This window comes from Giraffa tippelskirchi, chromosome 6 (assembly GCF_054371585.1).
Source record: "Giraffa tippelskirchi isolate mGirTip1 chromosome 6, T2T-mGirTip1v1.2.pri, whole genome shotgun sequence".
NCBI classification, from domain to species: Eukaryota; Metazoa; Chordata; class Mammalia; order Artiodactyla; family Giraffidae; genus Giraffa; species Giraffa tippelskirchi.
In genome coordinates this window covers 157,798,957-157,820,632 of record NC_137280.1, presented here as the reverse complement: position 1 = coordinate 157,820,632, position 21,676 = coordinate 157,798,957, and the positions used below count along the sequence as shown (strand labels likewise).

Genomic DNA, 21,676 nt, shown 5'->3' with positions numbered 1-21,676 from the left:
CTCTAAACTTCTCAATTCCGTTTTTACAAACTTTGAAGCTTGCCATCCCCTGGAATATTTGTATACCTTTCTTTTTCCTGTACATCCAGCTCACCTATTTCATCTATTCCATCTAACCTTTTCATTCTCATTGCTTTGAGGGTATCTCTGTTTTTATTTTGCTCTATCCAACATGAATTTCATGATTAGCCACAGTAAAGGGTTTGAATCTCCTCAGATATCTACCTCAAGAGCTTTCCTATCTAGGAATAAATCCCACATACATTTCCTTTACTCCCATTCCCATATAGTCATGCGTATGATCTTTGAGGTTTCTTGTTTGTTTTGAGTACAATATAAACTCATGCTATCAACCTACGCAATGAAATAAAGCACACCTCAGATAACTTCCTTCATATACACTTTACTTCCACCACCCAATTGGACTGGGATATGATATTGAAAAAGGTATGACATTTGCTAGCCGTACATTTGACATTATGTACGTGTTTAAATCTGCTGCTATAATAAAGATACAGGATATCACTATTATCCCCAAATGTTCCTTTGTGTTACTTTCTGGTCAATCTCTATCTGCCATGCCTAGCACCAGACAACTACTAGTCTACTGTCTCTCAGTATGAAATATTACATTTTCCTTTTATAATAAATTCTACATGATTTCATACAAATAGAATGTAGTCTTGTAGTTTCTAGGTTCTTTTATTTAGTACAAATGTGTGAGATTCATTCATGTGTTGCACATATAAACGTTTTATCCCTTTTTAGAGCTAAATAGCATCCCATTGTATATATCACAATTTGTTCATCCATTTACCAGTAACTAGGTATTTGGATTGCTTCCATTTTGGGACTATTATAAATAAATTTTCTAATGAACATTTGCAAACAATTCTTTGTGTGGACATATGCATTAACTTTTCTCAGGAAAATACTTTGGATTTGAAGTAGTGAGTGATGTGATAAGATTTAACTTTCTAAGAAACTACCAAATTGTTTCCCACATGACAGTGGGAGACAGGTTTTCAAATGCTCCCCATGATCTCTGCCTCCTGGTGTTCATGCCCTTTTATAACTCTCACTCCTTGAGTATGGGCAAGGAGATTCAACTTGCCCACGGTAACTTGTACTGTAACTTGCTTCTGGCCAATAGCATATGGCAAATGTGAGGAAATGTTATTCCAATCAACACATTACTTTTTTATAAGACTCTGTCCTGAAAGTAAACTCAGTCTGGAGTGTCTCTCTCTCCTTTGTTTTGAAGAAGCAAACTGCCATGAATTCTGCAGCCAAAAGTAAATGAATTCTTCCAAAAACCTGAGAGTGTTGGGAAAAAACCTCAAGCCTCAGATGAGAACCTAGCCCTGAGCACACCTTGATGGCAGTCTTGTGAGACTAAGCAGATGACTTCCCTCCCTAAATTGTGCCCAGCTTTCTGACCTACAGAGACTATGAGATAATAAATGTGAGTTGTTTTAAGCCAGTGTTTGTGGTAATTTGTTACGTATCAGTAGAAGACTAGTCCAGTAGGTGTATTACTTTGTATTCCCACCAATAATGTGCATTCCAGTTGCTTCACATCCTTAATTTGATGTCTGTCTTTTCCATTTTAACCATTCTAATCTAATTTAGAAAAATGTTTTCATTTTCTATAAAAATCCCTGCTTAGATTTTGTTTGAGGTTACATTGAATCTACAAATGAATTTAGGAAAAATTTACACCTTCAGAATATTGACTATTCTGCTTAATAAAGATGATATATTTTTCCACTTATTTAAATCCTCTTTAATTTCTCACAACAATATTTGTAGTTTCCAATATCTAGGTCTGGCACCTGAATACATTATGTTAAATTTATCCCTAAGTAATTCATGCTTTTAATGCTAGTTTAAATGGTTTTTAAATTTACAATAGTTGATTTGCTAGTGTATTCAAATAAAAAATGAGGTTTGTACATTGATCTTGGATTCTGCTTCCTTGATAGACTTTACATTTTGTTTATGGTTTCCTTGCCTTTTTAAAATTTTGTTTGGGTGGACTTAGAGTAGCCTTCACTCGAGAGAAGCGTGATTCCATTTGGATTAATTCCGTTTGGATCTTGTGCAGTTTCTGTTGAATCCTTTGCATAAACTCCCCTCTTTGTGAGCTCTGGAAAGTGTTCAGTTTAAAATCCTGGTCCCTCTCTGCCCAATTCTTGCCTATCTTAGTGTTCAGCAAAGATTCAAGAGAGCTCCTATGCAGAATTTTGAAGCTCTTTTTGTGCACATCTCCTCTTCTCCATAACTCTGGCCTGCAACTCTTGGGTGCCCAGCCTCTCTGAACTCCAGTCTCCATGCAGTCAATTCTGTAGAGCATCATTCTGCCCTCCATGCAGAAATCCAAGCAGCCATAGGGTTCAGCACTGGTGGTCATGCTCAGTTGTGTCTGACTCTTTGTGACCCCGTGGGCTATAGATAGCTGCTAGTCTCCTCTGTCCATGAAATTTTCCAGGCAGGAATAATGGAGTGAGTTGCCATTTCCTCCTCCAGGGGATCTTCCTGACCCAGGGATTGAACCTGCACCTTCTCTGTCTCCTGTGTTGGCAGACAGATTCTTTAACTCTGAGCCACCCGGGGAAGCCAGGGTTCAGTCTTATGTTTACCTTAATGACTTACCTGCCTGTTCTCCAATGTCTTAATTCTTTTAGACATCTAACCCAGTTTTATAATCGTTTTCAAGGGAGGTATAAATCCAATCTCTGTTGCTAAGCGTGGCAAAAGTGTACATCTCTGCCTGTGTCTTAGGCTTTAAAATTTTTCCAATTAGGTTGTATTCTCTTTCTTCTTTCACAGATTATTCACAATTTTTGGTCCACAAGATAACCATTTTTTTGCATGTTAACAGAATAGAAAAAACACAACCATATTGAGCATTGTTGAGTACATAGCCATTAGGCATTTCTTTCAGATATCAATAAATAATACAGGCAAAAAATAGGTAAGGCTATAGAAATTTAAAATTTTTTAAAGTATATTTTAATTTTAAAAGCACATTTTTTTCACCTTTTAACATAATATTTAGTTTTTTTATTAATTTATTTATTTTAGTTGGAGGCTAATTACTTTACAATATTGTAGTGGTTTTTGCCATACATTGATATGAATCAGCCATGGGTTTACATGTGTTTCCCATCCTGAACCCCCTTCCCACCTCCCTCCCCATCCCATTCCTCTGGGTCATCCCATTGCACCAACCCTGAGCACTTGTCTTGTGCATCGAACCTGGACTGGCGTTCTGTTTCACATATCATAATATACATGTTTTAATGCTATTCTCTCAGATCGTCCCACCCTCACCTTCTCCCACAGAGTCCAAAAGACTGTTCTATATCTGTGTCTCTTTTTCTGTCTCACATATAGGGTTATCGTTACCATCTTTCTAAATTCCATATATATGCCTTAGTATACTGTATTGGTGTTTTTCTTTCTGGCTTACGTCACTCTGTATAATAGGCTCCAGTTTCATCTACCTCATTAGATTCAAATGTAGTCTTTTTAATGGCTGAGTAATATTCCATTGTGTATATGTACCACAGCTTTTTTATCCATTTGTCTGTTGATGGACATCTAGGTTGCTTCTGTGTCCTGGCTATTATAAGCAGTGCAGCGATGAACATTGGGGTACACGTGTCTCTTTCAATTCTGGTTTCCTCGGTGTGTATGCCCAGCAGTGGGATTGCTGGGTCATGTGGCAGTTCTCTTCCCAGTTTTTTGAGGAATCTCCACTCTGTTCTCCATAGTGGCCATACTAGTTTGCATTCCCACCAACAGTGTATGAGGGTTCCCTTTTCTCCACACCCTCTCCAACATTTATTGCTTGTAGACTTTTGGATAGCAGCCTTTCTAACTGTCATGAAATGGTACCTCATTGTGGTTTTGATTTGCATTTCTCTAATAATGAGTGATGTTGAGCATCTTTTCATGTGTTTGTTAGCCATATGTATGTCTTCTTTGGAGAAATGTCTGTTTAGTTCTTTGGCTCATTTTTTGATTGGGTCATTTATTTTTCTGGAATTGAGCTGCAGGAGTTGCTTGTATAGTTAAAAGCACATTTAATCTAATTGATTTATAAAGAACTCCCTACCAATATTAGAAAATATTCATTCTTTAGAACATACACAAAACATTAAAATGTTAACCATTTGGCCTCAACATAATCTCAATAATTCCAAAAAGTATAACCCACACAGATTATAATAGTGCCAACAATGTAAGAAAGATTGTAATTAACAGTAAAATTAACTGAAAATTTATGTTCATCTGGAACTAGAATATGCTCTTTGAAATACGTTTTAAAGAAAGTTTCAAAGGAGGAATTACAGATAATAATGGAGTTGCATCACATGCAAATTTAACTTCTGCAGATATAAATATGCTTACTTATATGAAAGAAAAAGAGTGAGAATGAGATATAAATAACTATATAAGTAATACGGTTGATTCTGCCTATCACTCCACTCAAAGAGCAGATGCATGTGAACAGGGAAGGGTGTTCTGCTGTGTTAGCTCTGCTGCTCTTTATGATGTTAGTCTTAACACCATATTCAATAGAGTTCATGTGCTTAAAGACATGTTATGGTGCCTTCCATGTTAGGTAATGACAGAACAGGAAATTTGAACCAAACTAGCAAGTGAAGCCCCTAGAGGAATATTTATCAAAAAGCTAATGAAGTTTAGGTTTCAGGGCTCCTCACTTGATGTTTTCTCTCAAGGCCTTGTATCTAATTTTGTATCATTTTTCTTAAAGAGGGACCCACAGATTGTTAAAGTTCATTTTCCACAAAACATGATAGCTAACCAGAAAAAATACTCGAGTTCAAAATGATACTGAGGCATAACCATGTCAATTTCTGTGATAATATAGAAAGCCAAGAGCATCAGGTCTTGTAAGCTCCTTTTGTGCAGGAGATGTTTGCAGATCTAAAAAGAACTTTGAGAAGCTGCACAGTACCTTTGACAACTTCTTTGATCTAGAGCAACAAAAGCTAGCTCCAAGGCTTAGCAAGGCAGGTGGCCCTGGTGAACAAACCCTGTGGGCTACACCTTAAGAAGCATGGACAGATAGGAAGGACTACAACTTTGGCAAGCAGGTGCCATGAGCTATCAGTCATCTAGGCTGCACAGAAAACTTCACACTTGGATACTGACTGACAGTCAGCTGTTTTGCTTGTGCCTCCAGATGCCTGACAAAAGGAAATTCTTGCTAAAGGAAGATAACTTCATTTTAGGTTTCAAATTATTTCTACAAATTATTTTTCAAATAGAACATCTATCACCCAACCAAAGATGAGGGGAAAGGACAACATAAGCAATTGTCAACACTATAGGTAATTAAATAGATTCACAGGCACACTAGTCAAAGAAATCATAAGACAGTTTATAAAGAAACTATGCTTATTATGCACTTGGAATTATGCACTTGATAATCTCCAAATACAAAGTAAGAACTGGAAATTATGAATAGTGATATAGTTTATTAAAAATTCCTGAACGTTCTATGGCTAAAATGCAGAGAAACTTAAGAACTCCCTGCAAAGCACAATGGCAAATAAGACATACAGGAAGAAAATTAAAGAAAAAGAGATAAATCAGAAGAAGCTGCCCCTAGAGTAATAGAAATAACAAAAATAAACAAATAGGACCTAATTAAACTTGAAAGCTTTTGCAGAGCAAAAGGAAACCATAAATAAAACAAAAAGACAACCTACACAATGGGAGAAAATATTTGCAAATGATGCAACCAACAGGAGATTAGTTTCTAAAATATTCAAACAGCTCAATACCAAACACAAACAACCTAATCAAAAAATGGGCAGCAGATCTAAATAGACATTTCTCCATAGAAGACATACAGATGGCCAACAGGTATATGAAAAAGTACTCAGCATCACTAATTATTAGAGAAATGCAAATCAAAACTACAATGAGGTATCACCTCACTCCTGTCAGAATGGCCATCACCAAAAAATCTACAAACAATAACTACTGGAGAGAGTGGGGAAAAAAAGAAACATCCTACACCATAGGTGGGAATGTAAATTGGTATAGCCACCATGAAGAACAATAGGGAGGTACCTTGAAAAACTAACAATAGAGGTACCATGTGATCCTGCAATGCCACTCTTAGGCATATATCTGGAGAAAACCATAATTTGTCAAGATACATGCACCCCAGTGTTCATTGCAGCATTATTTACAATAGCCAAGACATAGAAGCAACCTATGTCCTGCTGCTGCTGCTGCTAAGTCGCTTCAGTCGTGTCCGACTCTGTGCGACCCCATAGACGGCAGCCCACCAGACTCCGCCGTCCCTGGGATTCTCCAGTCAAGAACACTGGAGTGGGTTGCCATTTCCTCCCCCAATGCATGAAAGTGAAAAGTGAAAGTGAAGCCGCTCAGTCGTGTCTGACTCCACGCGACCCCATGGACTGCAGCCTACCAGGCTCCTCCATCCGTGGGATTTTCCAGGCAAGAGTACTGGAGTGGGGTGCCATTGCCTTCTCTGAACCTATGTCCATTGACAGGTTAATGAATAAAGATGTGGTACAATGGAATATTGTTCAGCCATAAAAAAGAATGAAATAATGCTATTTGCAGCAACATGGGTGGATGTAGAGATTATCATTCTAACTGAAGTAAGCCAACCAAAGACAAATATACAAATATCATATGATATTACTTATTTGTGGAATCTAAAAAAAATGATACAAATGAACTAATTTATAAAACAGAAACCCACAAACAGGAAATAAGCATATGGTTATCAAAGAGGAAGAGGGGAAAGATAAATTAGGAGTTTGGGGTTAACATATATGCACTACTATATATTAGATAGATAATCAACAAGAACTTACTAATGTATAGCACAGAGAAATATGCTCAATATTTTGTAATAACCTATAAAGGAAAAAATCTGAAGAATAAACACATTTCATATCTATATGAAACTAGATCACTGTGATATACACTTGAAACTAACATGACATTGTAAATCAATTATACTTCAATATAGGAAAAAGAACAAGACGCCCCTTTCAGTGCAGATGGCTCTCTGGCCTGTACAAAGACAATTAGGGGCAAAAAGATCTTTGAGTCCATTTGTTATTATTACAGTCTTGTAAAGAAATTGACTCTCAGTCTCTCATTTCCAGTCCTAATTTAGATTTGGGAAAGGTCTCTGACTGGGCCATGTAATAATATCAAAGATTCATCCTTGGTCTAATCAACTATGATTAAGGAGACTTCTGCAATTTGCAGTGTCCCCAAAACACATAGCTTAGGGCACATATACTCTAATTACAAGTGTAGAATTTGACATGCAAATAATAGTGGCAGAAGACATGCAAACTAGAAATAAGGTAGGAGTTTTTGATAGTTATTTTGACTGAACATGGCAGCATCTTGGATATGTGGAATAAAAAGGGAGGAGGGAGAAAAAGAGAATTTAAATTAGTACCACTGGAGGACATGTATCCCTGAATGGTGTATGCTACTGCTGCTAAGTCGCTTCAGTCATGTCCGACTCCGTGCGACCCCATAGATAGCAGCCCACCAGGCTCTGCTGTCCCTGGGATTCTCTAGGCAAGAACACTGGAGTGGGTTGCCATTTCCTTCTCCAATACATGAAAGTGAAAAGTGAAAGTGAAGTGGCTCAGTCGTGTCTGACTCGTCACGACCCCATGGACTGCAGCCTGCCAGGCTCCTCCGTCCATGGGATTTTCCAGGCAAGAATACTGGAGTGGGGTGCCATCACCTTCTCCATGAATGGTGTATAAAGATAGACAAATTAATAGGTTACTTAAAATTTCCTTTTTGGTTGCAGAATTATTTTATCCGAGACTGGGTTATGTCATGGCTTTGTCATACTGTATAAATATATAGCTTAGGGAGTTGTGGGAAAAAATCAATAAAATGATACAAAGATCTTGTTTATCTTTAAAATATATTGTTGTAGATTATTTTATAAAATATATAATATTCCATGCCAATAAGTTACATATCTGTTACAGTAGAATTGATTTTTTAAAATGTGTTTTAGAGACTTTTCACTGCTTTTAAAAACTGCTCTAATGCTGTATGTAAGAAACAAAAAAATATATGCACTATGATGCAGAAATCCTTTTTCTGGGAATCTGTCCTACAAAAGCAATGGTATAATAACAGCAGAAAAAATGTTTATTTCCATATTTTTTCTGAAACAAAAGCCTACAAATAATGTAGTAATGTAATGTCCAGTAAAACTGAATGGCTGAATAAATTATGCTGTCATATAAAATGGCTATTATATAAAAATTAAAAAGATTATGACATGCTTATATATATATTAATTTGGAAATGTGTGCATATCATATTCTTAACTGAAAAAGGCAGTGCACTGAGTTCTAAGAACAGCATATTATGTCTTAAAACTGTATCTACATAAAAAAAACTGTATCTACATAAACATATATTAGCAATATATATATATATGAAAATAGGGGAAAATAAATACAAAGTTTAAAGAGTAATTATTTGTAGACGTTAAATCTGAAGCGAGGAAAAAGGACAGAGGGGAAATCTTGCACTTTACTCATACACTATTTTATTGTATTTATTTATCTCTGACTGTGTTGGATCTTAGTTGCCGGACACGGGGTCTTCTGTTGTAATGCCCGGCCTTCTCTCTAGCTGCGGTGCACAGGCTCCAGAGCACATGGGCCCTGTAGTTGCAGCACGTGAGCTTGGTTTCCCCTACCTCCCAGGCATGTGGGATCTGAGTTCCCTGACCAGGGATCAAAACCATGTCCACTGCACTGGAAGGTGGATTCTTAACCACTGGACCATTAGGGAAGTCCCTACTCATGGATTATTTTAAGGTGATAGAATCAAAAATAACTTCCCCCCAGGGTTTTTAAAGTAAAGAGTTATGCAGAGCGCATTAATGAAAGGTCTCAAAGAGACACATACCAAATAATAGTGATTGCACTGGGGAGTGGAGGTGGGGAACTGGAGGAGAGGAATTTCAACAGAATACTATATACCTGTTTTGTTTAATTTTTTCAACAAATAAAAACCATGTTTTACTTAATACAAAACAAAAATATTATTTCCTAGATTCAGCTCTGCTTTTTATTTTGAAAACCATTGGATGAACGCATTAGGACCAGGATTACTTCTTTTTGCCTCCAGCAAACCAGCCTTCTCTATCCTGAAGAGATTCAATATGGATACATGCTATCCTCTTCCATAGGCATGAAAACATATTGAGATTTCACAGTGAACCAAAACAAGCAAAAAGCCTCCAAACCACATAATCATTCATTCAGGTACTTATTCATTTAACTAACTTCAAAATAACCAAATAGGACTCCATCAAGCTAAAAAGCTTTTGCACAGTGAAAGAAACTATCAACAAAATAGAAAAGGCAGTCTATTGAATGCAAGATAGTATTTGCAAATGATATATCTAATAAAGGGTTAGCATCCAAGTATATAAAGAATTCATACAACCTGACTAAAAAATGGACAAGAGGACACGAATAGACATTTTTCCAAGGAAAACACACAGATGGCCAACAGACACATTATAACATGCTCAACATCACTAATCAGAGAAATGCAAATCAAAATAATGAGATATCACCTCACATCTGTCAGAATAACCATCATCAAAAGACAATAAGTGCTGGTGACCACATAGAGAAAATGGAAATTTCATGTACTGTTAGTGGGATTGTAAATTGCTGCAGTCACTATGAAAAATAGTATCAAGATTCCTCAAAAAACTAAAAATAGAAGTGCCATATGATCCATCAGTTTCACTTCTGGGTATTTAACTGAAGAAAACAAAAGCACTAATTCAAAAATATATGCACATGCCTATGTTCATCTCAGAATTATTTATGATAGCCAAGACATGGAAGCAACCTAAGTAGCCATCAATAGATGAATGGATAAAGAAGTGGTATATGTATAAAATGGAATACTTCTCAACCATTAAAAAGAAAAAAGTCTAGCCATTTGCAACATGGATGGATTTAGAAGGTGTTACGCTAACTTCAATAATTCAGAAAGAGAAAGACAAATGACATACGTGAAATCTAAAAAAATTTAGATGTGAAATCTAAAAAAAAAATGAACAAACAAAATAAAACAAAACAGACTCATAGGTACAGAAAACAAATGGGTGATAGTTGGCGGGGGGAGGTTGGTGAAATAGGTGAAGGAGAAGAGGTACAAGCCTCCAGTTATAAAATAAATAAGCCATGGGGATGTATATATAGCATAAAATATGGTCAATAATATTGTAATAACTTTGTATGGAGACAGATGGTTACTAGACTTACTGTGATCACTTTATAATGTATGCAAATGTCAAATCACTACGTAATACACCTGAAACTAACATGGAGGAAGTCTTCTGTTTCATAGCTTTTAATACTGTCTATGTTAGCTTCCCTGGTGGCTCAGATGGTAAAGCGTCTGCCTGCAATGTGGGAGACCCAGGTTCAATCCCTGGGTCGGGAAGATCCCTTAGAGAAGGAAATGGCAACCCACTCAAGTACTCTTGCCTGGAAAATTCCATGGACTGATATGCTGAAATATAAACAACCTCAGATGTGAACGTGATACCACTTTAATGGCAGAAAGTGAAGAGGAACTGAAGAGCCTCTTGATGAGGGTGAAAGAGAAGAGTGAAAAAGCTAATTTGAAACTCAACATTAAGATCATTGCATCTGGTCTCATCACTTCGTAGCAAATGGAAGGGAAAAAGGGGGAAGCAGTGAAAGATATTCTTTTCCTGGGCTCCAGAATCACTGCAGATGGTGACTGCAGCCATGAAATTAAAAGATACTTGCTCCATGGAAGGAAAGCCTTGACAAACCTAAACAGCATATTAAAAAGTGGAGACATTACTTTGCCAACAAACGTCCGTAGAGTCAAAGCTATGGTTTTTCTAGTAGTCATGTACAGATGAGAGAGTTGGACCATAAAGAAGGCTGAGCATCCAAGAATTGATGCTTTTGAATTGTGATGCTGGAGAAGACTCATGAGAGTCCCTTGGACTGCAAGATCAAACCAGCCAATCCTGAAGGAAATAAACCTTGAGTATTCATAGGAAGGACTGATGTTGAAGCTGAAGCTCCAGTAATTTGGCCACCGGATACAAAGAGACATCTCATTGGAAAAGACCCTGATGCTGGGAAAGATTGAAGGTGAAAGAAGGGGGCGGCAGAGGATAAGATGGTTTAATAGCATCATGGTCTCAACGGACATGAATTTGAGCAAACTCCAGGAGATATTGGAGGACGGAGGAGCCTGGTATGCTATAGTCCATGGGGGCTGCAAAGAGTCAGACACTACTTAGCAACTTAACAATATGCTGAAATTTCCAGATCTGTTTCTTCAGCCCCAAACCTTCTCTGCACTTCATATCAATGTATATAAATTATATATTATATATATATTATAATTATATATTATATATAATTATATATATAATTATATATTATAAATACTTATGTGACATCCTTATCTGGATGTTTAATAGCAATGCAAACTTGAGCTTCTAGTCTTCACCATCCTTCCTTTACCAACTCTTCCTGAGCTCCTGGCACCAAAACAAACTAACAAACAAAAACAACTCTGCTCCAACCACATCCTTTCCCTCTTTAGGCTTACAAATTGAGTGACTCCACCCCCCACCGTGGTATTAAATTGGAGAGGACACCTGGACCCAGTAGCCTAGGCTTCTCACAGAGGGTGAATTCTGACCTGTCAGGTGTGGAATCTGATATTAATTGCTGAGTGTTTCATCAGATCTTGAGGAGACCAATAGCCGTTTGGTGGCAACATAATTTAATCAAGCCATGTCTTCCCTGGAGGTATATTTATGTGTTGGGATAAACTATATCATAATAATACTTCAAAATTCCTTCTGCTTTAGGCTGAAGCCACCCTGCAAGGGCCTTTGCTTGAAACACACCTGGTTAGTTTCAGCCTCTTCCTTGACTTTGTTTTCACCACTCTTTTATTGGTTTCATCTGGGAGCATTTTAGTAAATCACTAGCACATGATTCCTTGGGTTAGGATTCACTTCCGGAGAATCTAGTCTGTGACGCTACTTGATTTGCATGGACAAACCGTTGCACTTCCGTGGGCCGCGTTGCCTCATAGGAGCCCCGCTGCCTTTGGTGGCGTTAAGCTTCAGCAGAAGCAGAACAAGATTTCTGGGTGAGTGTCTGGAATTATCTCTACTGAATACTACAATTCATTTTCATCTGGAGGTGCAAATATTCCTGTGAAGGTATTCTGCCTTGACATATTCTGTCTAAATCCAGTAGTACTGACTTAAAGAAAGCTTTAAAGGTCACATTCATTTCTCCTGGTGTGTTAGGTACAAAATGTCTGAGAAATTCATACGTGGGGCCTTTACTCTTATGCAACCAACTTAAAACGAAAACTTTAATTTTTAAAAGTAGCTAATTAAAAAACGTACAAGGCTATCTACTGTGACTTTGACACTGTTGCTCTCTACCAGCAATCAAATATAGTTATCAATAATTTATCTTCTAAAAATAAGTGATGGTATTGAATAATTGCCTTGTTTTTTTTAATTTATTTTTTAATTGAAAGATAATTGCGTTACAGAATTTTGTTGTTTTCTGTCAGTCATCAACATGAATCACCCATAGGTGTACTAAGGCTGTTTTAAGTCACCACATGTCACTCTAAGTTGTACTTTATTTCTTAAAAGAACATTCAGATTTCATTCTTTCTAATTCAAACTTTGGTTTAAAAAAAAAGCATAATTTGGAATTGAACTGAACTATCTTTAGATTCACTTTCTCAGCTAAGTTGATTTTTTTTCATGTTTTAATTGCTCCCTAATTTCTCTATTATTGCTGCATGTCCTAAAATAAATTTTCCATCTGCTCGTTCCATGTTTGATTGTCATGTTGGTTCTCTTTGAAACTGCTAAACAAGCAGCTTTTCTAATCGCAATTTGTGGCTGTGGTGCTCTTCAGGGCTTGCTCTGCATATAGAAAATGCACTTGATGTTAAAAAATACAGAATAGATTGAATATAACTTGATAATTCCATTTGTGGATATAGATTGTACTCTGTAGCAGTTTTATTCCCATATTTAGTAAATTCTGGCAAAATGAACAGTATCTGGGAAAAAAAGTGATTTAAAGGAGATAGCAAACATCTGTGCGTGTTTTCTCCAGATATTTCTCCAACTTTTACCAGGCTTTTAAGTTCTTAGATCAATTTTAAAAGGAATAGTGCATGTTGGCTTATTTTAAAAATATATATATAATGAGATATTCTATAATTAAGACACTTTTCTTAAAAAAAGGAAAGATAAAGAAATATGTTGGTATGTGAATGTGTTTTATATGTCTGAATAACAAACTTACATTAAAATGATCAGAATAACAATGAGTTATTTCAGAGACTACTATACAAGATTAAAGGATAGTTAAGTATGAATTTCTTTCCTAACATTATATTGAAAAATACAAATATAATGAAGGAACATACATTCTTCAATTAATAGAATTGAATTACAATTCTACAATTAATAAAAAAATTAATTGTACAATTAATAGAAAAATCCAATAGCTTGATTCTATGACTTAAGGCCACCCATGATCAATTGATTAAGCTAATATTTTCATCATTCAGAAATTTATTACAAATATAAAATAAAACTGACTCTACTTTTAGGACAGTGAAGTAGTAAATTTGGGGAAAGTGATTTGACCACATACTGTGTAAGTCTTAACATCAGTAAGTAACTTTTACTGTAATAAGTCCACTACAAATAGGTTATAAGTAAGAAAATAAGCAGACTTATACAATGACACATGTTCCCTGGGGGAGAATGGATATATTTCTGTATAGCTGAGTCCCTTGGCTGTTCACCTGAAACTATCACAATTTTGTTAATTAGCTATACCCCGATACAAAATAAAAAGTTCAAAAATAAGACATATATTTAATAGTATTCATTTCAGTGGTTATTTGTGATGGCACAGTGTAAATATTTTGGCTACCCAATAAAAAAAGGAATGCTTTAATAAATTAGAGTATGTCCATTTATGGACAATAATTTAGCAATTAAAATTCATTTTAGGGGAACATTTGATCTCTTATAAATGCTCACAAAATATAAAAATGAAGCTACAAAATAACATTCATGTGATTATAATTTATTATATAAATACAGAAAATTGTGGCAGCACTGTACAGAAATGTTAACTGTGATTTTCTCTGTATTATGAAGTTATTGATAATTTTTATTTTCTCTTTTATGTGTATATATTTTTCAAATTTCCACAAGAGTAATACTATATTTTAGCTAGAGGAAAACTATGAAAATTATACTTTAAGCTTTTTATGTTGTAATGCTAAATCACTACTTTATACACATATCACAGAGATAATTGAGGACTAGCTTAATTAATCTTTAGGACTGGTGAGGAAAGAAAATGCAAGCATGTGACTTTAAGTTGAGGTGAAATATACTTGAAGGAAGTCAGGAGTTCTTAGTATTTCATTTTTTAGAGTAGTTTTCAGTATGAAGAGACTGAGAAATGGTTACCTTTTCACCTCTAGTTTTAAACAGAAATGCATGTGTGCAACCTGAATCTATGGGTTGATATTTCTGTACTCTGGGCCTGTCAATCCCTCACCTTTCCAGAACACTACACCAATAAAGTGAATTATTTTTAAGAATAACGAAACAGAGAAAATGTGATCCATAATTGACTTCTTTGTTCTGCCAATTGACTAAGTGACACTTAGTCATCCCTAAGTGCCTGGAGAAAATAAAAGGTATTTCTTTTGTGAACCTGATGAACAATTAGGCAATTGTAAGGCATTGAACGACAAAGTGGAGAATGCAGCGTAATATTGTTTTATGCCTCTTTCCTCCCTTTCTCTTTTTATTTTTATTTTTGGAGAAATAAATGCTTGAGGCAGATATTTTACTCTCCCTCCTACTCTCTAGCTTTTAAAATAATGATGAACATTTGCTGTGGCTAACATAGAGGGATACAAGCCATGGTTCAAATAGAGAAGTTGTTTTCTAAGTTAACCAGCACACTGCTTAGGAAAAAAAAAAAAATGCTTCCAGGCTTTTAAACTTTGTTCAAAGTTCAGAATGTCTGATAAGTACTTCCAAATTTCATTCCCTGAAACAACTGCAAGTTTTTCGTGTTGGGGGTTATAGTACACTGCTGTTTGCAGTATTCATTATCTTTCAAACTCTGCTCAGATGGTTATAGGGCATCCTTTCTAAAACTACAAAGGCTTTGAAAGTTGTCAGTTATAAAGGATTGTCTTTGGTTCATACAAAATAACATGGCTCTCTTTATCAAGTTTATGCTAACAAAAGCTGTATTATGTGGAATCATAGAAAATCATGTACTGGTTTTACTTCATCACTCAATTGATACATTCACATATACACGTATATACATATACATATTTATATTTGACAGTTGTTAAGGGTAAATTGTTCTGTAAAGCAACACGATAGACTGAACACTGCAATGTAACTCTTCCTGTTGCAGACACAGAAATGCTGGGTAAATATAATAAATAGACCACTACAAATATCCTTTTGACACAAATAGACCCATCTCAAAAGCCAGCAGCAAGCGTTAGGCAGCCCACAAAGTGCTGGATATGAAATGTAGGGCAAAAGGGATAATGCTGGGATTCTAACAACCACAGGGACATAGGAGATAGGGCCTTAAATCTAAATCACCATGTAGGGTAAAAAGTATGTACAAATTTCAAATCAATAGAAAGAAGAAAATAAAATTCCAACAATCTAATAGTAATCTAAAATGAGCAGAGGCAAAAGAAGCAAATGCAGTAATACAACATAATAGATGAAAAACTATAATATAGAAATAAGGTAACATTGCAATCATAGTAAATGTAAACTAATAGAAAGACACTCAAAAATAAACTCAGATGTTAGAATAAAAGAAAATATAGATACCAAAAATGAAAAGCAAGAAATCACCATAGAACCAAGTAAAGTATAATTTCCCATAACTGAAGGAGGAGAGTTTCAGAATGAAAAAGACCCTTAAAAACAGAGCAAAATACGCAAATGACAAACTAGATTGTCATGAAATTTGGGACCACTAGGGGAAAAGAGATGATAAAAATTTCCCCCAAAGCAGGTCAGGGAAGATGTCATACAAAGGATCAGAAAGGCAGATCTCAGTAGTAACACTGGAAGCTAAAAGAAAATGGAGGCTCTGTCCACAGAATGAAAAAAAAATATATAAATCATATATCTGATGAGTAAATATCCAGAGTATATAAAGAACTCCTACAACTCAACAAGAATCAGTTCAGTTCAGTCTCTCAGTTGTGTCTGACTCTTTGCAACTCCATGGACTGCAGCACACCAGGCTTCCCTGTCCATCACCAACTCCCGGAGCTTACTCAAACAAAAAATAAAGGACTTGAATAAACATTTCTCGAAAGATGATAAACAAATGGCTAACAAGCATGTAAAAAGATGCTCAGTTATCACAAAGTATTAGAGAATAGCCACAATGACAAATCAAAACCACAATGACATACCACTATACACCCATTAGGATGGTCACTATAGAAAAAACAACAGAAATAAACTAGTGATGATGTAGAGAAATTGGAACCCTGGTGCACTGTTAGTGGAAATGTAAAATGGTGAAACTGCTATGAATAACAGTATTGAGGCTCTTCAAAAAATTAAAAATAGGATTACCATATGATCCAGGAATCCCACCTATGGGTATATCTATCCAAAACAAAGTCTCAAAGTTATTTGTACACCATGTCTATAATAGCATTATTTACAGAAGCCAAGAGGTGAAAACAATACAATTTCTATCAGTGGATGAATACATAAAGAAAAAATATATATATACGTATGTGTTCAGTCACTAAATTGTGTCTGACCTTTTGCAACCTCATGGACTGCAGTATTCCAGCTTCCTTTGTCCTACACTGTCTCCTGGATTTTGCTCAAATTCATGTCCACTGAGCTGGTGCTGCTGTCTAACCATCTCATCCTCTGTGCCCCCTTCTCTAACAGAATATTATTCAGCCCTAAAAAGACAGTTCTATCACATGCTACCTGTTTATTTCACTGACCACATGGGACCTTGAAGACAATATGGTAAGTGAAATAAATAGGTCACAAAAAGAAAAATAGTGTGATTCCACTTGCATGAGGTATCTAAAGTAGTCAAACATATAAATACGAAGTAGAACAGTGATTTCCAGAGACTGGACGAAGGGGGAATTGGGGAGTTGTTATTCAATGGGTATACACTTAAAGTTTTGCTAGACAGAAATGTTTTGGAGATTGGTAGCACAACAATCTGAATGCATATTAACACCACTGAAAGAATTCTTAATTATTTTTTTTAAATGGAGTTTCTGCTCTGGTTAAGATAGAATATGCATTCTCTACCCTGTCTCGCCAAAAGAATGCAGCTGAAGTCCCTAGACAGAATGTGCAAGGTGACTGAGGACTGCAAAATAAATGGTGGAACCACTGAAAGTGTAGCTTACTGCTAGTTCAGTGATTTTTTTCCCTTTGTATTTCCTGGCCTGAATGCAAATGCAGCCTGAAACCCAATATAGCACATCAGATACAAACAGAAAGAGCTCCAAGAGAAGCTCTCGATTTCTGTTATGAGGACTGGGAAAATTCATGCCTGTGCATCAAAGAGATTGAGGAAAGTTTCGTCTTTATTTTTGTTTTCCACTGTTCTAGCCCCCAGGCAGTCCTATAGGGGCAGTAGTAGAAACAATGATGGCAGCTGGTCAGGTGCCTCAAACTTCCAGAGAGAAAACATTTCTGGTCATAGGTCCTGTGGATGCAGGGGCATAAGGAGAATCCCCTTGTATTCTCTTTACCCCTTTGCCCTGGAAGCATACACAATAATGGGAAGTGTGTGGTGAAGACAGAGAACCAGGAAGAGAGGGATTCTGGCAACTGCAAAGGGTTGGAGAGTTTGTAGAAAGGAGAAAGCAAAAGAAGCAATCCCATAAAGTTGTGTATGAACCCCTGGGATCACTCCTGACTGTGAATGCATGGATAGTACCCTTAATAGCATAGCCAAAGCTTTGGGAACTGAACTGCAGTTTTGACATGGCCCAGGTCCTAGACTGCCCACCGTGGGAATGGTACTGCAAAGGCTTTGAAAACTGAACTTATATTGAAGTCACAACATATGAAAATGGGAAGGAACTTGTGAACTGTACCTAACTAGGTAAATTGTCTGCTCAAGCAAACAAATAATCAAACCGACATTCTCTACAGGATTTAATCTCTAATTCCCTTGTGGCTCAGACGGTAAAGCATCTGCCTACAATGTGGGAGACCCAGGTTCAATCCCTGGGTCAGGAAGATCCCCTGGAGAAGGAAATGGCTACCCACTCCAGTACTCTTGCTTGGAAAATCCCACAGATGGAGGAGCCTGGTAGGCTATAGTCCACGGGCTTGCGAAGAGTCGGACACGACTGAAGCGACTTAGCAGCAGCAGCAGTGTTGTATTAGTTTTTTTTTGAACAGTAAAGAGAATAACAGTGTTTTAACACTGACTCTTTCTGGGAAAAGTCAAAAGTTGCCAGTGAAGAAGTCCAAGCTCTCAGCTCATTGTAATAGGAATGAGACTGGGGATGATACTAATCTTGAGTTTTTGGAATTACCAAAAAGGAAGTAGAGCAAGGGAAACATGAAAGGAAAGATAGGCTTAGAAATATTTGTAATATTTGATTTGAATAATCCACAGATATGAGCTTATTTTCTACCCCTGAAACTAGTAAAGTGGAGGTCTTATTTATATATAGCACAAGTATATTCAAGTCGCAGTATAAATGTTTCTCCTTCAGTTCAGTTTAGTTCAGTTGCTCAGTCGTGTCCGACTCTATGCAACCCCATGGACTGCAGCGCACCAGGCTTACCTGTCCATCACCAACTCCTGGAGTTTACCCAAACTCATGTCCATTGAGTCAGTGATGCCATGCAACCATCTTATCCTCTGTCATCCCCTTCTCCTCCTGCCTTCAATCTTTCCCAGCATCAGGGTCTTTTCCAATGAGTCAGGTATTCGCATCAGGGGGCCAAAGTATCGGAGTTTCAGCTTCAGCATCAGATCTCCTTCAGTAACATAAAGTATAAGGCAAGTTAGAAGCTTATTTATAGGCAGAATATGAAGCTTTCGTCTGGCAACCTCTCCTACTATCTAAACAGTCACCCAGTACTTTAATGGCAGGTTTGGTAAGGCAGGACCACTTCCAATGTTTAAAAATGCTTGACAAAGGCATGCCTACTTAATAATTCCTTCTGTGAAACTGCTTACTTATAGAGATAGGTCTGGATTCACAGTTGAGATGATTGCATAGTCAATAAAAGGAGGAAGGATATTTATTTTGTCACTTAAATTAGCATTTTAGACCTATATGGAGCCCCCCTTTTTTTTTTCATTTGTAATTAGTAGAGTTTTTTTTTTTAAAGATCTGGCATTTTCCATAAAATTTTGGATCCAATTGTCAAGGTAGTTTGAAATCAGACCCCAAATTGATAACAGACATATTATGAGTTTTACCATGACCAAGTTTACTAAATATTGTTTACAATAATCTCAAATAATCTTTGTAGCTCAAAATAGAGTTGAATATTGAATATAAAAAAACTCATCTCTGCTTATTTTGATTTTGGTTCCATGTGAAGGAAAAAAAAATGCCTACTTTTAATTTAAAAAGGAACTTTGTTTTCTATTACTCAGCCTTAAAATAAAATCTTAAAAAATGTGTGGTTCATCTGCCTGAGCAGTATACACAAGATCAATTTACAGTAGGGCCATGGAGTGCTGATGAAAATCATACTTGCTCTTTCCACTGGGTATCACATTGCATCTGTTTCTGTGATAGCATTGGATTCAGAAATTAAGCACAGCAGGAAGGAAGATCCTGCATAGCTTCAAAATATATTGCATGTCTTGACATTATAGTCTGCTTTTACAGGGGAAGGTGGGAGGCTGAAAAATCTCTCTACTGTACTTAGGGAAAGTTAAACAAGGGGAAAATAATATGTTCCTCCTTCTAAAGAACATTCATTCCCAGAGCTCACCAGCAGCTAGTCTTGGTATGTCATTCTGATTGGAACACGTATCACAAGATTATTTCCAGTGTCGCAAACAACCAAACTTCCCTGATTCCAGAAAACGTAACCTCTACTTTGAAAATGTATGCTGTAGGAATATATAACACATATACAACTCATAAAAAACAGAACGTACATCTCTGAAGTCATACAGAAGCACTCGTGTCACTGTCAGGCAGATCAAAAATTAGATATTGCCAGCAATGTTGCCAGAAATATCCTCGTGCCTCTTCTAACTTAAATGTGTCCCTAAACACTGTAGGTTAGTATTGCAAATTTATTGAGCTCTTTACAGATAAACTCTTAGGGTGTCTGTTATTTCAGTTTTCGTTTCTTTTGCCCCACATTATGTTTGTGAGATTTTTTTCACATGCTAGTGTAGGTATAATTCCTTCATTTTTGTTGCTTTATAGTGGTCCATTGAACAAATGCACGCAATTTATTTATCCTGTCTTCTGCTGATGGGCATTTGGGTTGTTTCTCACTCTTGGATATTATAAATAATGTTGCTGTGAATATTGGTATATACCTCCTTTGGTGCATATGCACATATACTTTCTTTTAACATATCTTAAATCTGAGTTTTATTTTTTCACTTTGTTTTTATTATTTTGTTTTATTGTTATAGAGATTGAAAATTAAGATTTGGGGGAATATGAATACATAAGAGTCTTTGATGCAATGCATACATTTAACTTTATATTTTTTCTACCAAAATCTAAATTTATTTAATATTTATATCTTCCTCCAAAATAAAACAAGGAACTCTGTCCCTTGATATAGCCCTAAAGACGTTCCTATTATTTTTCTAATGTCTGAAATTTTATTCCCGCTTAAGTTTTTAATAGTTCTTTTATTTATTTGACTGTGCTGGGTCTTCATTGCTGTGCAGGATTCTCTTGTTGCTGAGTGAAGGCCCTAGAGTGTTTAGGTTCCTGCAGCAGTAGCATGTGGGTCAGTAGGCGTGGTGCACAGGCTAAGTTGTCCCGTGGCATGGTGCAATCTTCCAGGACCGGAGATAGAACCTATGTCTCCTGCATTGTCAGGCAGATTCTTTACCACAGAGCCACCAGGGAAGCTTCCCACATATTTCTAACCTGATACAAATTAACTGTGTTTACACTGTGTTTAACTAGAATTTCCAACATATCTTATAATTACTTTCAGCACTTTTAAACAACATTCCGTTCCTTCTTTCTATGCCTTTCTTCTTCCTGAAGTATGTGCTTTACCAGTTCTTACAGGAAGTACCTCTTAGTTGAAAACTCTTGTAAATATACTTTAATATATCTAGGAATGAAATTGCCAGATCACATAGATGGTTCAGCTTCAAAAGATAATTTTATAAGGTTGTCCATTGTGTGCAAAGAAATGTGTACTTTACCAGCAGGGTGTGAAAATTCCTATTGCTTAATGTACTTAGTAACTCACCAGTACTTAGTAACCTCAGTCTTTTTCAGTTTA

General features: G+C 36.3%; 1 protein-coding gene across 25 annotated transcripts in view; it reads left to right on the top strand.

The window, feature by feature from the left end:
• The window catches only part of CCNH (cyclin H), a 375,519-nt gene that overhangs the window by 149,264 nt on the left and 204,579 nt on the right, over positions 1–21,676 (top strand). For 4 of the 25 annotated variants that reach the window (XM_081503977.1, XM_081503967.1, XM_081503956.1 and 1 more), the window contains exon 1: positions 12,153–12,252. The exons of 17 other annotated variants lie outside the window; for them this stretch is intronic. The gene's annotated coding sequence lies outside the window, so the exon portion shown is untranslated. Of the gene's footprint in view, positions 1–12,138; positions 12,253–21,676 lie in introns of those variants that run through there. 4 more of the 25 variants (XR_014057582.1, XM_081503958.1, XM_081503979.1 and 1 more) reach the window with 3 other exon arrangements.